At 47.6% G+C, this 18,007-nt stretch overlaps 1 protein-coding gene across 2 annotated transcripts in view; it reads left to right on the top strand.

Moving 5' to 3' along the window:
- zbbx (zinc finger, B-box domain containing) overlaps positions 1-18,007 on the top strand; it is a 262,691-nt gene that overhangs the window by 206,519 nt on the left and 38,165 nt on the right. The gene's annotated exons all lie outside the window — the stretch shown is intronic.

Here is an 18,007-nt window from a genome sequence, read left to right on the forward strand (position 1 = left end):
ACTGTTTATATAGTTTATATGGTTGAATTTGGCATTAATATGTGGTCTTGATCTGGTAATGGTCTTTTTTTAATTAATTTTTTTAACTATTGCATCAGTTTTAAATCATTTAAAGTGTAGCTTTAAGTGTATTATTTACTGTAGAAAGTGTGTAATTATTGATTTGTTTTATACGACACTCTTTTGATAAATGTAGAATGAAAACAATGAAAGCAGAATTGAAGTCAGATAATACAGACAGTAAGTCCATCTGTGGAAACTTGTTACTGACAAAACATACAAGATAGAAAATAAATTTTAATGAAATTAAGACTTGAGACATATTTTGTTCCAGTATAAGAGTCAAATACCACTGATTTACATTGTGCAACCTATATGAAATCACTGCTTGTCAATGCATCTCATTGAGTAGATAGATAGATAGATTAGATAGATAGATAGATAGATAGATAGATAGATAGATAGATAGATAGATAGATAGATAGATAGATAGATAGATAGATAGATAGACAGACAGACAGACAGACAGACAGACAGACAGTCCGTCCGTCCGTCCGTCCGTCCCCGTGGGGAAATGTGCCTTGGACTTCTCAGAAATCATGACCCATACAGAGATACAGAACAAGACATAAACAGTTAATAACGTGTTTGTTATGATATTTGTTAAGGACTGTGATTGATATAGGGACAAAGGAATTTCTATATGTACCCAGTCTGCAGTGGGGGACTCTGAAACGCCTGCCCAATGGTAGCGACTCGTATTGCGTGTGCAGGACATGGGAGGGGTCAGAAAGAATTCTGTCCACTTGCTTCATCACGCACTGATCAAAAATTGACTGAGGATTGTTATACTGTTTCAGACCGATGATTTTCATTGCTGTGAGGACAAGGTAGTTTAATTTTGATCTTAGGGACACAGGAAGGTTCCCAAACCAAGTGGTTATGCCATCTTAGAATGCTTTCCAGAACTGCCAGATAAAACAGTAACTCGACTCCATGGAAAACACAAACGCCGCAGAAAATAGAGTCGTTGATTCAAGCGGGAACATAACCAGTCAACATGAGTATTCCATGTGAGGGAGCTGTCTATACAGACACCAAGATATTTGTATGATTGCACCTGTGTAATTGGTTGCTGGTGTATAATTACAGGGTTGTGATTGCCAACTAACTTTGGATCAAAAATGACTTCCTCTGTCTTTTTAACATTTAAAGTAAGGTAATTGGAGTCACACCACTCAACAAACTGCCTTACTTCTGAATGATAGATATTCAAATCATCATTCTGTTGAAGTAAGCATAGAAGTGCCGGGTCGTCTGAGTATTTGAAAATGTAGTTCCAAGGGTGCTTGGCTGAACACTCATTAGTATATAAAGTAAAAAGGACAGGTGAGCTCACACATCCCTGCGGTGCTCCGGTACTGATGTCTTTGATTTGGGACAGGCTGGAATTTACCTTGACTTGCTGTGTTCTGTTTGTCAAAAAAAAAGTGAGAGAGAGAGCTGTGCTCAATGCTGTAAAGCACAGAGTATTGAACACAGAGCATCTGAACGATTATAACGAGACGTTTCATTTGTAATAAACAGAATTATACAGATGCATTATCTAACTAAGAAGGAATGGAAATCCAACTGTTTTATCAATCCATTACAATATATATCTTATAAATAATTACCTTTGAGACAGGATTCCTAACGCATTCTCCGCCACATGATGCGCACAAGACAACCTGTAGCTAGATCATTTCTCTGTGATTCTGGAAGTGATGAGCAAATGGTTTCATCAAGTTATGAGAGCAAATGCATCATAAGGTTCAAAATTATACAGCGTGGCATCAAGCGGGACAAAATGTGGAGTCAAGCAGGACAAAGGCGGGTCAATGCAGGACGCATTGGCACAATGAATTGTGTGGCAGTGCAAGGATGAAGTTTGTGCAAGTGTCAAGGTGCCTTAAGGCACTGAATGTTCACAATGGTGTAGAACCTCATTTTTATAAAATGTATGTCAGAATTTTCAGAATTGTGTACCAACAAATTAGTTTCCTGTTGGGACCGAAGTAAAAAGCAAATCGAAAACAGTCCTCAGGGAAGTATCAGCTTTCAGATGTAGCTGTCCAGTTTGCATGGGTACAAGTGGGAAAAAAGTCCAACATTTTCCCTGTAGAGTGCAAGTACATAATCAACTGCCTGAGAGTTGACCAAATGATCTGGGAATTGTGTGAGCCTTAACTAACATTTAATGACTTTCTGTGTGAGCCATTCTAAGGGAACACAGCTTCAGAAACTTAAAATATCGTGGGGTTTTTTTTTCTAAAGATGCCATTCAATTAAATTTCAAATTGTTTCATATATATAGCGCCAAATCTGTTATGTGGGCCGCTGAAGAGGAGGTACTGCTGGCCCACTACCACCAGAGGGCGCCCTGCTTGGAGTGCTGGCTCCAAGCACGAGAGGGCGCCAGACCCAGAGGAAGTGACAGCTGTCACTCATCACACCAGCTGTCACTCATCTACACCACTACTTAAGCCGGACTGCAACTCCACCTCCCTGCCGAGAAATCGACTACCATTGGAAAGGTAATTTCTCTGCTGACTAACACTTTGTGTGTAATAACCTGAACTTCTATTGCAGCCGTTTTCCTGGAGTGTTGCCTTATCTGGAGGATTGGCGTTTGGTGTGACAGCGACGGCTTCGCCTCACACCCCAACCCAGATAAGTGGTTGACCAGGAGCTGCACGAGTGTGTGTGATTGGAGGTGGAGGTGCTCCCTCCTAACTGTGTTTGGACTGTGGATTACTGAGTGTGCGGACTCACACTCATACATCTTATCTCTGCTTTCTGCCAGCAGTACCAGGGTCGACAGCCGAAGACAGAGGCCACCTGGGGACTCGGGACTTGGCGGCTCCGGTGTTCTTCAGGCCTTTGGTGGTGGAAGCCGTGTGGGACGCGGCTTCTCTCTCGTCGGGGGTCTTCTATCTTCGAGCCTGCCCACACGTCACCTGGTGTTAATTGACTGTGCAAATTCTGTGAATTTAGTTGTGTATTATCACAACATTAAATTGTTACTTTTTGGCTTACTCATTGTCCGTTCATTTGCGCCCCCTGTTGTAGGTCCGTGCTACGACACCTTCACAACAGGATTTCTCGGCCAATCGTCATGGACTCCGAGGGGCGTCAACCCGAGTTTGAACGGCCAATGGAAGAGCCAGGAGCGCAGGCGTCAGCGGGAGGCGTGTTGAGTGAGCTGCAGCAAATCTTAACCGCCTTCACGGCTCGGCTGGATTTAGTGGCCGAGCAGAATGTTCTCCTTAACCGGAGGGTGGAGGCTCTCACCGCCAGGGTGGAAGCGCGCGATCAGGGCGCTGCTGCAGCCACTCCTCTGGCTGGTCCTGGGCCTGTAACAGACATTCCACTGGTCGTTCAACGACCCCCCCCCCCCCCCCCCCCCCACCGTCCCCTGAAGCATACATAAGCCCTCCGGAACCGTACGGAGGCTGTGTTGAGACGTGCGCAGATTTCCTCATGCAGTGTTCGCTCGTCTTTTCACAGCGTCCTGTCATGTACGAGTCAGACGCCAGCCGGGTGGCTTATGTTATTAGTCTGCTTCGAGGAGAGGCACGCGCCTGGGCTACGGCGCTTTGGGAGCAGAATTCACGGCTCCTCACGTCTTATGCTGAGTTTATACGGGAGTTCAAACAAGTTTTTGACCATCCCAACAGAGGCGAGACCGCTTCGAGCGTGCTGCTGTCAATGAGACAGGGGCGCCGCAGCGCAGCCGAGTAGGCAGTCGACTTCCGCATCGCGGCAGCGAGGTCCGGCTGGAATAACGTTGCGCTCCGCGCCGCCTTCGTAAATGGACTGTCTCTGGTCCTGAAGGAGCACCTGCTGGCTAAAGAGGAACCGCGGGATTTTGACGGGCTTGTCGATGTGGTTATACGCTTAGACAACCGTTTGAATGAGCATCGTAGGGAGCAGGCCGGGGGGTGTGACCGGGCACGAGCCGTCCCTCCCCCTTCCGGTTCCGAAAGGGTGACGTCGTCCCCACGCTTCACTGCCAGAGAGCTCCGTGTGGCTACAGCTCCCCCTGCTGAGGAGGCTATGGACACGAGCAGGGCCAAAATAAAAACAAACGTTAGACAAAGGAGGCTGGCCCGCGGGGAATGTTTTGTCTGCGGCTCTTGTGAGCATATGCAGAAGGACTGCCCCAAAATGGTCAAACTACAACGCCCGTCCTTAGTAACTGGGCTAAGGGTGGGTCATAACACGCACGCGGGGAAACCCCGCAAATCTGCACGAATCCCAGTAACGATCCTTTGTGGGGATTTAACCCTTCACGCCCCAGCACTGGTAGACACGGGGTCGGAAGGGAATCTGCTGGATAGCAGATGGGCAAAGGAAGTAGGGCTCCCCCTGGTGGCTCTGCCGGCACCATTGCAGGTGCGAGCACTAGATGGCACCCTGCTTCCATTAATCACACATCAGACACAACCAGTGACTTTGGTGGTGTCTGGGAATCACAGGGAGGAGATCGTGTTCCATGTAACACCATCTACCTCCCGAGTGATTTTGGGCTTTCCATGGATGGTGAAGCACAATCCCAGGATAGATTGGCCGTCCGGGGTTGTGACGCAGTGGAGCGAAACCTGCCACCGGGAGTGTTTAGGATCCTCGGTTCCTCCCGGCACGACGGCTAATGAGGAGGTCAAAGTCCCCCCCAATCTATCGGCGGTGCCAAAGGAGTACCATGATCTTGCTGACGTTTTCAGCAAAGATCTGGCGCTCACTCTTCCCCCACACCGACCGTACAATTGTGCCATTGATTTGGTCCCGGGCGCTGAGTACCCGTCCAGTAAGTTGTACAACCTCTCACGTCCGGAATGCGAATCAATGGAGACCTACATCCAGGACTCCTTAGCTGCCGGGCTGATCCGGAACTCCACCTCCCCGATGGGTGCTGGTTTCTTTTTTGTGGGTAAAAAGGACGGCGGACTCCGTCCATGCATTGATTACAGAGGGCTGAACTAGATCACGGTTCGCAACCGATACCCGTTACCTCTATTGGATTCAGTGTTCACGCCCCTGCATGGAGCCCAAATTTTCACGAAATTGGATCTTAGAAACGCGTACCACCTGGTTCGGATCCGGAAGGGAGACGAATGGAAGACGGCATTTAACACCCCGTTAGGTCACTTTGAGTACCTGGTCATGCCGTTCGGCCTCACTAACGCCCCCACGATGTTCCAAGCTTTGGTAAATGACGTCTTGCGGGACTTCCTGCATCGGTTCGTCTTCGTATATCTGGACGATATACTCATCTTTTCCCCGGACCCTGAGACCCATGTCCAGCATGTACGTCAGGTCCTACAGCGGTTGTTGGAGAACCGGCTGTTTGTGAAGGGCGAGAAGTGCGAGTTCCACCGCACTTCTTTGTCCTTCCTGGGGTTCATCATCTCCTCCAACTCCGTCGCCCCTGATCCGGCCAAGGTTGCGGCGGTGAGAGATTGGCCCCAACCAACAAGCCGCAGGAAACTACAGCAGTTCCTCGGCTTTGCAAATTTCTACAGGAGGTTCATTAAAGGTTACAGTCAGGTAGTTAGCCCCCTGACTGCCCTGACCTCCACCAAGGTCCCCTTCGCCTGGTCGGATCGGTGCGAAGCCGCGTTCCAAGAGTTGAAACGCCGGTTCTCGACTGCACCAGTTCTGGTGCAGCCTGATCCTGATCGCCAGTACATAGTAGAAGTGGACGCCTCTGACTCAGGGATAGGAGCCGTGCTGTCCCAGAGCGTGGAGGCTGATAAAGTTCTCCATCCTTGTGCCTTTTTTTCCCGCAGGTTGACCCCAGCTGAACGGAACTATGACGTCGGCAATCGGGAGCTCCTCGCGGTGAAGGAGGCTCTTGAAGAGTGGAGACACCTGCTGGAGGGGGCATCGTTGCCCTTCACGGTTTTTACGGACCATCGGAACCTGGAGTACATCCGGACCGCCAAGCGGCTGAACCCCAGGCAAGCCCGCTGGTCTCTGTTCTTCGGGCGCTTTGACTTCCAGATCACGTACCACCCCGGGACCAAGAACCAAAAATCAGATGCATTGTCACGGGTGCACGAAGAAGAAGCCAAAGCGGGGCTGTCGAACCCCACCGAGACCATCATCCCCGAGTCCACTGTCGTGGCCACCCTCACCTGGGACGTGGAGAAGACCGTCCGGGAGGCCCTGACAAGGAGCCCGGACCCGGGGACCAGCCCCAAGAACAGACTGTACGTCCCACCAGAGGCAAGAGCTGCCGTATTGGACTTCTGTCACGGGTCCAAGCTGTCCTGTCATCCAGGAGTGCGTAGGACCGTGGCAGTAGTCCAGCAACGCTTCTGGTGGGCGTCCCTGGAAACCGACGTCCGGGACTACGTCCAGGCCTGTACCATCTGCGCCAGGGGCAAGGCAGACCATCGGAGGACTACGGGACTACTCCAACCCCTGCCGGTGCCTCATCGCCCCTGGTCTCACATCGGCCTGGACTTCATCACGGGCCTCCCGCCGTCCCAGGGCAACACCGTAATTCTCACGATAGTGGACCAGTTCTCCAAGGCGGCCCACTTCGTGGCCCTCCCGAAGCTACCGACGGCCCAGGAGACGGCAGACCTCCTGGTCCACCACGTCATGCGGCTGCATGGGATACCATCGGACATCGTTTCAGATCGTGGTCCCCAGTTCTCTTCGCAGGTGTGGAAGAGTTTCTGTATGGAGCTGGGGGCCACCGTGAGTCTCTCGTCCGGGTACCACCCCCAGACAAACAGCCAGGCAGAGCGGGCCAACCAGGAGCTGGAGCAAGCCCTTCGATGTGTCACCTCCGCGCACCCGGCGGCCTGGAGTCACCATCTGGCCTGGATCGAGTATGCCCATAACAGCCAAGTGTCGTCTGCTACCGGCCTCTCCCCTTTTGAGGCATGTTTGGGGTACCAGCCCCCATTGTTCCCGCTGGTGGAGGGAGAGGTCGGTGTGCCCTCGGTCCAGGCCCACCTCAGGAGGTGCCGCCGGGTGTGGCGGGCCGCCCGCTCTGCCCTGTTGAAGGCCCGGGCGAGGGCCAAGACCCATGCGGACCGCCGGCGTTCCCCGGCCCCCACATACCAGCCCGGGCAGGAGGTGTGGCTCTCAACAAAGGACATACCCCTCTGTGTGGACTCTCCCAAGTTAAAAGACAGATACATCGGACCATTCACAATCCTCAAAATCATCAACCCGGCCGCAGTGAAGCTCCAACTCCCAGCTTCACTGCGGATCCACCCTGTATTCCACGTGTCCCGTATCAAGCCACACCACACCTCGCCCCTCTGTGCACCTGGACCTACGCCGCCTCCTGCCCGGCTCATCGACGGGGAGCCTGCTTGGACAGTCCGCAGGCTCCTGGACGTCCGTCGTAAGGGCCGGGGGTTCCAATATCTGGTGGACTGGGAGGGGTATGGACCTGAAGAACGCTCCTGGGTGAAGAGGAGCTTCATCCTGGACCCGGCCCTCCTGGCCGATTTCTTCAGAAGACACCCGGACAAGCCAGGTCGGGCGCCAGGAGGCGCCCGTTGAGGGGGGGGTCCTGTTATGTGGGCCGCTGAAGAGGAGGTACTGCTGGCCCACTACCACCAGAGGGCGCCCTGCTTGGAGTGCGGGCTCCAAGCACGAGAGGGCGCCAGACCCAGAGGAAGTGACAGCTGTCACTCATCACACCAGCTGTCACTCATCTACACCACTACTTAAGCCGGACTGCAACTCCACCTCCCCGCCAAGAAATCGACTACCATTGGAAAGGTAATTTCTCTGCTGACTAACACTTTGTGTGTAATATCCTGAACTTCTATTGCAGCCGTTTTCCTGGAGTGTTGCCTTATCTGGAGGATTGGCGTTTGGTGTGACAGCGACGGCTTCGCCTCACACCCCAACCCAGATAAGTGGTTGACCAGGAGCTGCACGAGTGTGTGTGATTGGAGGTGGAGGTGCTCCCTCCTAACTGTGTTTGGACTGTGGATTACTGAGTGTGCGGACTCACACTCATACATCTTATCTCTGCTTTCTGCCAGCAGTACCAGGGTTGACAGCCGAAGACAGAGGCCACCTGGGGACTCGGGACTTGGCGGCTCCGGTGTTCTTCAGGCCGTTGGTGGTGGAAGCCGTGTGGGACGCGGCTTCTCTCTCGTCGGGGGTCTTCTATCTTCGAACCTGCCCACACGTCACCTGGTGTTAATTGACTGTGCAAATTCTGTGAATTTAGTAGTGTATTATCACAACATTAAATTGTTACTTTTTGGCTTACTCATTGTCTGTTCATTTGCGCCCCCTGTTGTGGGTCCGTGCTACGACACCTTCACAACAAAATCACAACAAAGTTGCATCAAGGTGCTTCTCACAAGTAAGGTCTAACCTTACCAACCCCTAGAGCAAGCACTCAGTCGACAGTGGTAATGATCGGTCATGCTTAATTAACAATGCCAGATATCCATTTGAGTCTGAAGAAAGATAATAAATAGATCCATTCCTCCTGTCCTGTGCACCAACAGCATTCCCTGTATATTTGTTTTGTGAATTGTTCTGTAATTTATGTCTGTAACATGGCCCAAGCAGAGGGTCACCGCTTTGAGCCTGGTCTGCTTGCCTCAGAGGGAGATTTTCCTTACCACTGTTTCTAGAAAACTTTGTCACATTAAACAGCAGATATCATTCAGCAATGGCAAAGGTGGGGTCAGATTTTCCCAACTTAATTTAAGCTGAACAACTCTAGCAACATGGTTAAGGGCCCCTTCACACATAGTACGATTAAGTACAAATCTGGGTGAGTCACAGTGGAACAGTTCGTATGAGTGAACCACGAAAACACTGAGCCCACGGGAAGGCATGCACGATCAAGCCGACGCGCAAGCGTGCACAGTCCCAGTGCGATGGTGTCATGCAAGCAGGAACACAGTGTGAGCAGTTGGGACGATCCATACGATTCCTGCTTCGTGCGCACTTCATGCGCAATTCGACCAAATTCTCACTATGTGTGAAGGGGCCCTAAACATCAGCAGAAATAATTCATTCAAAAGCTGAGCAGTCAGGGCCACAATCAGAGTTGGATCTCCTTCACCTCAGTGATAGAAACAGAAAAGTTTCACATCCCTAGCACCAGGTCCCAGATTAAACATCAACAGAAATAATATAAGTCAAAAGTTGAGCTTTTGGGCCCAAATTGTCAGAGTTGTGTCTCCATCTTCATAGAAACAGTTGTTTTACATCACTATCACCATGTCCCTATTTAAACTCTGTATTCATTAACTCATTCATTTTCTATACCCGCTTATTCCAATTAAGGATCACAGGGGAGCTGGAACCTATTCCAGTAGTTATTGGATGAGTTGCAGGTACTCCCTGGAGAATCCAGCAGTTCATCACAGGGCCACATAGAGACAGACAACCAGAACCACACAATCACTCAGCACATTTCGAGTCACCAATTTACCTAACCCATGTGTCTTTGGAAGTGGGAGCAAGCCAGAGCACACAGAGGGAATCCATGCAAATGGGGGGGGGGACTCTGCACAGAAAGACTAGCGGGGAAGCAATCGCAGTAACTTCCTGCTGTGAGGCAATAGTGCTAACCATTAGTAAGTCACCCTACCGCCCTTAAAAGTAAGTCACCCTACCGCCCTTAAACTCCATATTATCTTCATAATTGGAGTAGAGTTGTAATGCTAACAAAAATTCAGTCATTATAAGTGAAATTACATGATTCTCGATAACAAAATTTGATACCATGGCTAAAAAATAATTAAAAAACAGAGGTTAAAGAGGTCAACTAGAGTTGTTGTTTAAACAACATAAATATTCTTTTGAGCTTTAATAAGCATTCAGAAATAGTATTTACAAAATGCGTACAATAAAATAGTATCTGGGTGTAGTCAAATCACAAGCTCTGGATGGCAGCAGAGGTCGTAGGTCGCTGCAGCACGCCTCGAAGACCATATCACCACTTTTAAGTCGAGCTAATAATGCCAATACAGCACTACTAGAGCCACCCTGAAGAAAGGTATTGAAGAAGATAAAGCTGACAATAGGAAGTCTACAAGAGGAAGAATGAAGATTTCTTCTGCATCAATGTCCAGAAATCACATAACTGCTGGAAATGGAGGTTTTTGATTCTTTGCTTGCTATGAAATGAAAGTAGCACTGCCAGGAGCAATACCGCCAAAAGCCACATTGTTTGGTGTGTGCACGGTGCGGTAACCCTAATATAATGTGAAAACAAATGGTGCTGAAGGAATGTACAACCCACCTTTCCGTAGACTTCACAAAGACCTTTAACCCATCCATCCATCCATTTTCTTCCACTTCATCCGAGGTCGGTTACGGGGGCAGCAGCTCAAGCAAAGCCGCCCAAACCCCCCGATCCACACACACCTCCCCCAGCTCCTCCGGGGGAACCCTGAGGCGTTCCCAAGCCAACTGGGAGACGTAGTCCCTCCAGCGTGTCCTGGGTCTTCCCCGGGGCCTCCTCCCGATGGGACGTGCCCAGAACACCTCTCAAGCGAGGCTTCTAGGGGACATACGAAAAAGTTGCCCGAGCCACCTCAGCTGGCTCCTTTTGACATGGAGGAGCAGCGGCTCGACTCCGAGCTCCTACCGAGTGACCGAGCTCCTCACCCTATCTCTAAGGGAGCACTCGGCCACCCTGTGGAGGAAACTCATCTTGGGCTCTTGTACTCGCGGTCATGTTTGTAACAGTTTTAATAATAAAGCCTCCACAAGGGACACCAGAAGATTTAACGATATTAATAAATTTATTGGAATAAATGTATTAATTTATTTACTGAATCGTGCTCACACAGAGCACCAATAAATATGTAGTGATTTTGGTTAAATCTTTATGTCTCCACTCGGCCACACCAAAATATATGTAGCATTTTTATTTTATTGATTGGAGACACTTTGCTTTACATATATTCAGGCCTCACAACGGAGACCCTTGATATGTAGCGTTTAGTTGTAGTGAATAAGTAATTAAACTCCCAAATTGAATTAGATTGGATTAGGCCCCAAAATAACGGGTCTCCAAAATAATTAATTTATGGTTTAATATTTATTATTTAAGCATTAATGGGGCACCACTTATTCTTATTTTATATAGCATAAGTACTATAATTTAAATATTAACCTCTTAACGCCTGAATTTATATGGCTGTATATAAAAAAAATGTTTTGTGTGTGTTTTTGTCTTTAAGTAGATGGTAAATAATTTTGAGATTATTAATTTCACTTTTGCACAAAAAATAAATAGTAATTTTGGTATTTTGGTAATGACTTTATGTTACAAGGTTATAATAATAATGGTATGTTGCAAATTTGCGACAACAGGCATACTGGTCAATTTGGTATGTTGCATATTTGAGTCAAATATTGTAGCATATATGCGACAATAGGCGTTAAGGGGTTATCAGTCTCAAATGAACTAATTAGTCTCGATTTAATTTCATCAATCTCTGATCTGAAAGTCATGAATTCTCACAATACGGTTGACCAAGAGTTTCCTTCTGTACACAAAATAAACCACAGTAGAAAATATTTACAATTTATTTACAATTTATACAAGAAATGAACAGTTGACTGGCATTTTATAGACAGTGATGAAAATTACGTTCATTCATGGAAACAATTTTCTTACTCGCTCATGAGATGTTGGAAGAGAGGTAAAGCTTAAAACTTTAAGATTCAAAGAAGTTTATTGTCATATGCACATAGGAACATGTTCCCTGCATAATGAAATGTGTTTACTGCATTTTACCCATCCTAATTGCCAGTTAGGAGCAGAGGTCGCCTTTTTGTCACCCGGGGACCAGCTCCAGATGTATATCCCTGCCCTAGGTCACGAGCAGGGCTGAGCAAACCTTGACCGGCCTCATGACACACTTAAACAACAACACACATAAGCCGGTCCGGTACATGAACACATATAAAAGCACACACAAGGAAAGAATTGGGAAGAAAAACCTCCATTGCTGCTGCGTTGAACCCGCAGCACCACTGGAGCAAAAAAAAAAAAAAACCCATAGCACAGAAAACAGTCATAACAAAACAAAAAAAAACACAATAGACGACAGACAACAGCCGAGACTTGGATGTGTCCAGTGTCCAGACAGACAGCCCAGAAAGGCCGCCCTTGAGGCGCCATCAGGCCTTACCTATCCATCCTGGGGGGGGGGGATCCCAGTCCTGAATCAGTCCACCAGAGTCTCAAGGTCCCACAGTCAACATCTCAGGACTGGGAAGGGAGGGAGGCAGTGGAAGACAAGGATGCGGGCGAGACGAGGAGCGAGGCTATCAGGAGTGTTCTTCGGGGGGAGTATTTTATCCCAGCGGCCTTGAAGGACAGCTGGTGTTTGGGAACCAAATAGATATCCAGATTAACAGAGCCTGGCAGAATCCACAGTCTAAAACTTCAGAGTGGCTCCCAAATACATCTGAATAGAGGAGAGATGTGGTCTCACAGACGATCAAAGCGGTTTTCTAGTGCAGCCATTCTCCCCGAGATGGATTCCAACGTGCGGTTGACACCGCCGACTGAGCTGACACTGCCCTTCCAATCAAATCAATCGTGTGGGGCAGCCTGGACGGGCCAATTAATGCCGCCTCCACCTTCTTAATTTTCCGGTAAACCGGTGCTGTGGCCGCTCCACACAGCAGAAACCCGGTCACCACAGCTCCAAATAAGTAAACATCTTCAATGTCCTCCACAGACAACGTGTACAGGCACATGACTTGCCACCTCCACCAGCTGTCCATCACGTAACCCGCCAAATGTGTCCCAGCAGGACAGGTCGGGTTCTCCACTCTCGAGTGCCTTGTGGAAAAAACAGTATCAGTTGCGTTCAGAGACCACTTGATCAGATCCATTTTGCCATTTTCCAGAGGAGCAGGGCTGGCAGCCTCACAGACAAAACACGCTACAGTAGCAGGAAAGTTGGGGAGGGAGGAGGAGAGAAAAATGCGACCGTCCCGACCGAGAGCAAGAAGGCAAAGTAATAAATAAAAGGCAAAGTAAATAAATCTGATTGGAATTTAGTGATGAATTTTGAAGCCAATTATGAAGAAAAAATATTACAAGAATGTTTTAAAAGAAAAGGGATCCACCTGTTTCCATTGACAACAGACCTCCTTCATGGAGCCTGGACTGGGTTAATTAGCTGCTGATGGAGGGCTGGTTCCGTCCGTCATCGACGTTGGGCAGCGTGAGCTCCCCTGGGTCAGAGGGGTTCACTCAGAGGTGTTCCAGGGTGATCCCAGGGCTCATGTCGGCTGGTTTTCCCGGCTTTAGCGGCTGCAGTCAGGTTTGGAAACAGCTACGTGTCAGCGTGCAGTGACCCAGAGGTGGAAGGTGTTTGTTGAAAAAAATGGTTCTTAGTAGCTTAAAAGATTAAAAATCTTTGTGAATTACAAAAACTTTAAGAGCATTAGAAAAATTTATCATGAAAAAGGGAAAGTCGCCTTTCTGTAAATTCGCTCTTAATTTGAAAAGTTTAGCTCGGAAGTTCTCTTAAAAATTCAAAAGCTTGATGCACCTCAAAGCATCAGGTTAAACTTTTGTCAAAAGGAAAGAATGAATGAATGAATGTCACGTGGTAGCTTAGCTTAGCTTAGCTTGGCAATGAGGCCTGGGCCCAAAAATAGATCAAAATTAAGCGTTTACAAAGAAGAAAGAAAGAGAGAAGGCAGAAGGGTGCTGAAGAGCTGGCAGAAGAGAGGAAAAAGAGAGAAGACTGTTCTAACTTTTAAAGGGGGACTTATGTCACCAAACTCCACCCATTTAGGGTGTGTGTAATCTCACATAAACTTCATGTCCTTAGAGGAAACTCAAATGATTCAATTATTTAAACACATTAATTAATTTGAAATACTATTTATTCTAAGACACTCAAATGGACACATTATTAATTAGTTAAACACATCCTTTGGATAAACCAAGTACTTCAACATCAACATTTTAGATAATGCAGGAAGATTCATTTACACACATCAGTTGCAAGGAGCACATATCAATAAACTGGAATGATTACATGCAAAGCATTTTGTTTGGATAATAAATGCAACAACATTATGTCTTTAGATATAAATGAAAGACATACTGATCTAAATTTTAATTTCAAACCAAATGTCTTGTCTTTGCTCTAAACTCAAGATAAAAGTTAGTTGTTAGAATCAAAGATTTATGGTTCCCTCTTGTCGTGGGAGAAGTTTTGAAGTCTTGAGAGGCTCCTGCCTTAGTTTGATCATAAACTTTAGGTCTTCTCCTGTCTGGAGAAGCTAAGATTCTGACGTGAAGCCATTATCATGTCATGTAATTCATGAATTATAACCTTGTTTTTCTCTGGAAAGCAGTGCTGGACCATCGGGTGATGTCTCCAAAACTTATCTGAAGATCTCCAGATGATTTAGGAATTTCTCAACTGGGATGGAAACGCAGTCTCTGTTTCCAGTGGGTTTTTGTGGTTGAGAGAGGATTAGTATATTTTATTTAATCAGGTCTAATCAAGGCCATCGCGCTACATGTTTTTTCAGTTATGAGCCAAATCTCATGACCATAGATGAGGGTCGGAACGTAGATCGATCGGTAAATCGAGAGCTTTGGCCCCTGCTCAGCTCTCTCTTCACCAAAACGGTCCGATACAGCGACCGCATCACTGCAGATGCCGCACCTATCTGTCTGTCGATCTCACGCTACATCCGTCCCTTTCTCGTGAACAAGACCCCAAGATACTTTAACTCCTCCACTTGAGGCAAGGACACTCCACCGACCTGAAGAGGACAAAGCACCTTTTTCCGCTCGAGAACCATGGCCTCGGATTTGGAGGTGCTGATTTTCATCACGGACGCTTCACACTCTGCTGCAAACCGCTCCAGTGCACGCTGAAGGTCCTGATTTGACAAAGCCAACAGAACCACATTGTCCGCAAACAGCAGAGACGAGATTCTGTGGTTCCCAAACCGGACCTCCTCTACACCCTGACTGCACCTAGAAATTCTGTCCATAAAGGTAATGAACAGAACCGGTGACAAAGGGCAGCCCTGGCGGAGGCCAACATGCACTGGAAACAGGCTTGACTTACTACTGGCAATGTGAACCAAGCTCCTGCTGTGGTCGTACAGGGACCGGATAGCCCTTAACAAAGGACCCCGGACCCCGTACTCCCGGAGCACCCCCCACAGGGCGACTCGAGGGACACGGTCGAATGCCTTCTCCAGATCCACAAAACACATGTGGACTGGTTGGGCGAACTCCCATGAACCCTCAAGCACCCGATGGAGGGTGTAGAGCTGGTCCAGTGTGCCGTGACCAGGACGAAAACCACACTGTTCCTCCTGAGTCTGAGGTTCGACTATCGGTCGAATTCTCCTCTCCAGTACTCTGGAATAGACCTTACGAGGGAGGCTGAGGAGTGTGATCTCCCTGTAGTTGGAACACACCCTCTTGTACCCCTTCTTAAACAGAGGGACCACCACCCCAGTCTGCCAATCCAGAGGCACTATCCCCAACCGCCACACGATGTTGCAGAGAGGTGTCAACCAAGACAGTCCCACAACATCCAGAGACTTAAGGTACTCTGGATGGATTTCATCCACCCCAGGAGCCTTGCCACCAAGGAGCTTTCTGACCACCTCGGTGACTTCAGCCTGGGTGATGGATCAGTCCGCCTCTGAGTCATCAGTCTCTGCTGCCTCTTTGGAAGAGGTGATGATGGGATTGAGGAGATCCTTGAAGAAATCGGTCGATCAGCCCCTCTCTTCACCCGAGTGTCTGAGACACGTGGCCGAAGGTCAGATGATACGACTACAAAGTCGATCATCGACCTCCGGCTCAGGGTGTCCTGGTGCCACGTGCACTTATGGACACCCTTGTGCTTGAACATGGTGTTCGTGATGGACAAACTGTGGCCAGCACAGAAGTCCAACAACTGAACACCACTCGGGTTCAGATCAGGGAGGCCATGCTTCCCGATCACTCCACTCCAAGTCTCACTGTTGCCGCCCACATGGGCGTTGAAGTCCCCCAGGAGAACAATGGAGTCCCCAGTCGGAGCACTATCTAGTACCCCTCCCAGGGACACGAAGAAGGTCAGGTACTCTGCACTGTCCCCAACCCGAAGGCGTAGGGACGCCACCCTCTCATTCACCGGGGTGAACTCCAACACATGGTGACTGAGCTGGGAAGTAATGAGCAATGCTACCCCCACCCGCCGCCTCTCCCTGTGGGCAACACCAGAAAAGTGGAGCGCCCAGCCCCCTCCAGGAGTTGGGGACCAGAGCCCAAGCTGTGCGTGGAGGTGAGCCCGACTATCTCTAGTTGGTACCTCTCAACCTCCCTCACAAGCTCAGACCACCCTCCCCTTAGGTAGAGGGTGCAGGAGCAGCACAATAGGTCGTGGTCCTATTTTTGGTTGATGTAGAGATCAACTCAAGGATGTGTGGACATCCTAGAGACATAACCAGATACCACTCCTTCTAGTGCAGCCTTTCTCAAAGAAGTAAATAAAGACATAACATAACTCCCATAACATAAATAAAGAGCAAATGTCTCAAAATAGTTTTGACAGTTTATGAACAAACACTACTTTTGCTGCACCTCTGTCATTCACATCTTCCCTTCTTGCTAGAGTGCCTTTATCCTTTATTAGAGAGATTGGCAACATGATCAGTCAAAAAAAAAAAAAAAAAATCGGTCATGTGACTCATGGTGTCATCCCGGGGAAAAAATAGCGTTGGCTTTTAATGTGTCCAGCTATTTTATTTATTTACTTGCTGAAAATGCCGCGTTGCTCTGCATTTGGATGCACAAATAGTCACAGCAAGGGCTTCAAAATGTAGAGATTCCCTTCAGATCTGAACAGAAGACAAATTTGGGAAAATAAAGTCAGCTGTGTGGAATGGAAGCCGAGATCATCATCAAAGCTTTGAGAAGTAAATTTATTGTTCAGTCCCATGTACAGTAAAACTCAACTAAACCATCGTTGATTAAAGCAGATATTCCCAGTCACCGGACAAAAAAGTCCCAAAGTTTTTGTATTGCTTTCCATGTAATAAACACCATATATAACTGATTGGGTACAACGGATTTTTCACTCACATCGGATAAAATGTCCCATCCAATCACAATGTATTTCCATTTAAAAACTCCGAGCAGTCTGGACGTGCAGAGGTACAAATTAAAGTTCAGCTCTGACACTCGCCGATTTGTGGTAAGTGGGAGTGGAATTATTTCTGTGATTAAAAGTCCGACCGTTTTGTTTTTTCAAACGGTGTTTAGACTCGGACCTGCAGCCTGACATGCACCTGTTAAATCATACACAAAAGGCTGTGAATTGACACTTTTCTGCTTTTAATCTTTCGTCTGCCATTATATTATATAGTGCACACTGATAAATGGATCAGAAAAGTCCCCATCACATTTACAGCACAATGTCGGTAAAAGAGGAAATTGTACAGCTTACCTTTGATTTGGATTTTATGATTATAGAAAGAAAAGCTTGTTGAGGGTCAGATTAATTCATAATGAAGCATAATCCAGAGACTGAGAATTTTAAAACTGTCACACACGTCAATGCATGACATGGAGTTAAAGAGCAGCAGCTGCATAAATCAGGCTTTAAATTAATTTAATAAATCATCATAAATTGCAAATTTATGTCAATTTGATAGCTTAACTATTTTTATATTTATTTTGATAGCACCTGTACCTGGATCTGTTGCTGTATGTGGTTAAATGATTAAAAAAAAAAAATGTTGAAAACATAAAAGGTCCATTCAGTAGTTCAGCACAGTTAGACCCAAAATGGCGCCTCTCTTGTGCTCTCTGATCAGGTAAGGCCTTATAGAAAGTGCTTACTGCTGCAGTAAGAGAGAAATCCATGGCTGTTGCATATTGAGATAATGAGAGGAGTGTTAGAGGTGGACCCACTCCACACCACAGCACTAATCGCTTCAGCAGTGTGTACAAGCTCCAAGG

The sequence above is a fragment of the Thalassophryne amazonica genome, chromosome 4 (genome assembly GCF_902500255.1).
Source record: "Thalassophryne amazonica chromosome 4, fThaAma1.1, whole genome shotgun sequence".
Taxonomy (NCBI): domain Eukaryota; kingdom Metazoa; phylum Chordata; class Actinopteri; order Batrachoidiformes; family Batrachoididae; genus Thalassophryne; species Thalassophryne amazonica.